Genomic DNA, 3,284 nt, shown 5'->3' on the forward strand with positions numbered 1-3,284 from the left:
ACATCATCATCAATGTCAGTGTTTGGTCTATGCAAAACTACATAAATCATAATTATTTAGAATTCCCTTTATAAGTAGCCAAATAATTTTATGTTGTACATACCCACTGTGGGTTTTTCATTGGTTTGTCTGTCTGTATGTCTCTTTTTGTCTTTTTACATTCTGGTCAAATATCAACATCTTATTCTCATGGTCTACTAATCTTAATCTAAACAATATATCACGCTTATCACTTATTAACTAATTATTATCTTTATTAACTGTACACTGTGTATACATTTCTACTTACTATAATGTTACTCTTTTATTTAAAAATCATACAAATAACATTCATTCATGAGTTGCTTCTAATTTTCTGCCTTTCATTAATTTCAAGTTCCATCTTCTGTTTTTTGTAGAATACATGATATATCTGGGAATTATAGGCCAGTCACCTTACAAAGTTATGATTTACATGGTTTACATAATCAGAATATAATATAGAACTTTTGTAATTTTCAACGTACAATCATGAACTTTGAAAAAAGCTCATAATAAAGTGAAGGCAAAATTATCGTACTTATATTAATTTGTAATTACAATTAGTTTTGAATACATTGATTATTTAAACTATTAACAAAATGAATGATAATTCTTAATAACAAGCGTTTTTCACTATAGAAAATAAAAATCTGAAATTATACTTTTTTTTCTAAAATGATTATCTTTAAAAAATAAATTTATTATATAAAATATATACACAATATGATTAATGTATAAAATAATATAAAAAAATTCTACCAGAAAATTAAAAGTACTAAAACAATTGTAATAATAATTTACTCAGAATAAGTTCAAAGAGATAAACATTATCAATTTCTACATTCATTTAAAATTATAATGGATAAAAAATCATAACAAGATCTTCAAATTCAAATAACTAGATATAAAAAAAATGGCAGTAACACATAATTTCTAAATGCTATTAAATAAGTATAATTCAACATCTAATAAATCATAATTTACTTCAGATCACTGTCTGATTGGAACTAATTGCCGGTACAAACAATGAATACATTTTATAATAAATAAAAAAATTTAAAGACTTACTTCCAACTCAACTATATTTAACCAACCTATATTTTTACGATGTAATAATCCTTATAACAAAGGTTGATCAATTAGTTTTTAAAACAGATAAAGTAAAACCATGATATACATGGTCCTGAACAAATGTTTCTAAAATCTGCACAACTAATGAAATAAAGGATAGTAAAAATTTGTGGAACCACAATTTGACCAGTGTTCTCCATTTTTACGTACGTTTGTACTGCTATTTTTGTATAATTTTTAAAATAGAGTAATAATAATAATAAACATTGGAATTGGAAAATAAAATTTATGAATTAAGTTCTTTCTGATATTTCTCTTATAAAGGTATTAAAAATGATTCCGAACCTATAATTTCTTCAGAAGTTATAAAAACCTCATGGATAGATTAAATAATATGAGAGTTTAATAAAACAGTCCAGTAATACACAAGAGTAATTGCTTATTGCCTCTATGAGAAAACTGAGGTAATAAGCAATATTAAAAACTTACTTTTTCTGCATGAAAAAAATTAGGTTTAGTAATAAATATATTAAACTTAAGTTTCAATTTATTTAAAGAAAATATATAGGAATTAAAGAAAAAAATCCATACAGACTCTTGTCTTTTGCTTGTTTTCCCAGCAGTACAATTTCAACTTTGTTCATAAAATAAAAAATTAATGTTTATTAAAATTTAAGAACAAAATTTTATCTGTTATTTATACATAAAAAATGCTGCTAATGGTTGATTTTAACACTGCAATTACTTCACAATCAATTTTCTTCCTAACAGTTATTAAAAAAAAAACTGTTAATCAGCATAATCATGCCACCCTATTAAAATACATAATTCATTGCAAATAACAATCCTATCATTACAAAAGATAGCTTAATTTTTTAAACTGATGACTGAAAAAATGTGTAAAATTATTTAAATGACACATAAAAATTCTTGCTTTTAAAATACATAAAGATCATTTTTAAAATGCTATCTTAAAGTAATGTTATACTGAAACTGCACTAAAAGGAAAACAGGTACGAATAGAAGCACTTTTTATACATAACTTTTTGTAATGCTACATATATTTATCATATAAACTGCAACACAAAAAATTAACAATGTTTATTATGGTACTAAAATCAATGATTTTCTGGAAAATATTCATAATAAATCTTTAAAGACAAGCTTTTTTTTCACAACTCATTCGAGTAAATTTTATTATTAGTGAATGCCTTAAAAAATGTTAAATTAATACTGTGCCTAATTACAGGAAACCCACATATACACTACTCCTTTCAACATGGTCTCCCTTCAACACAAATTCTCCCTTATCTCTAAATGAGAGAGCCAAATGATAGTTCTTTTTTGGAATAATAATCGAATCCCACAAAAACTGTAGGAGGGAATAATCAAGCATCAAAATGTATGTTTGCCAACCAAATATAATCAGACATTGATTACAATATCTTCATGTTTTCTGTAATCACCTGTAGGTTTTTTTATGAATTACTAGTTTTTGATTGGCTTTTTAAAAATCTGGAAAACTTATCCTACAACCTCATGTATGCTTCTAGAAAAGTATACTGAAAATATTAAATTTACATTTTCTGATATTAATCTAATTATGCATGTTGTACTTACAGAATAGTAGATATAAAAAAAGTTACTACAATCAGTTACAAAATACTTTTTTAAATTATTAACAATACTATGAAACAAGATTTTTTTTAATTAACTGACACAAAATTTATAACCATTAATTATTTAATTATGTTAATGGCCTGATGCAACATTTTCATAACCACTTGATATTCATTAGCAAATAATAGTAGAAAATAATGTAACTACTTGATAAAAGAAATAGAAATTACAATAATTTAAAAAATAAAAGTAACAGTATTTTAAAAATATACATCATAGTCTAAGTTCATAATTCTAAGGAAGTTTTTAATAAAAAAAAAAAAACAAAATAAAAGATAGTAAAAGTTTCATATTTTTATACCAAATCATTAAAAAAAAATTACACAAAATTAAATATATACACAACTGAAAAAAATTTTGTCCGTAATCGAATAACACTATAAATAATAATTATAACAATAATAATAAAAATAATAATACAATACAATATGGATAAATGCTATAATAATAATAAATGTTAATCGTGGACAAAATTTAAGCTTTAATAATAATAATGACAATAATAATAATAA

This window comes from Lycorma delicatula, chromosome 8 (genome assembly GCF_047948215.1).
Source record: "Lycorma delicatula isolate Av1 chromosome 8, ASM4794821v1, whole genome shotgun sequence".
NCBI classification, from domain to species: Eukaryota; Metazoa; Arthropoda; class Insecta; order Hemiptera; family Fulgoridae; genus Lycorma; species Lycorma delicatula.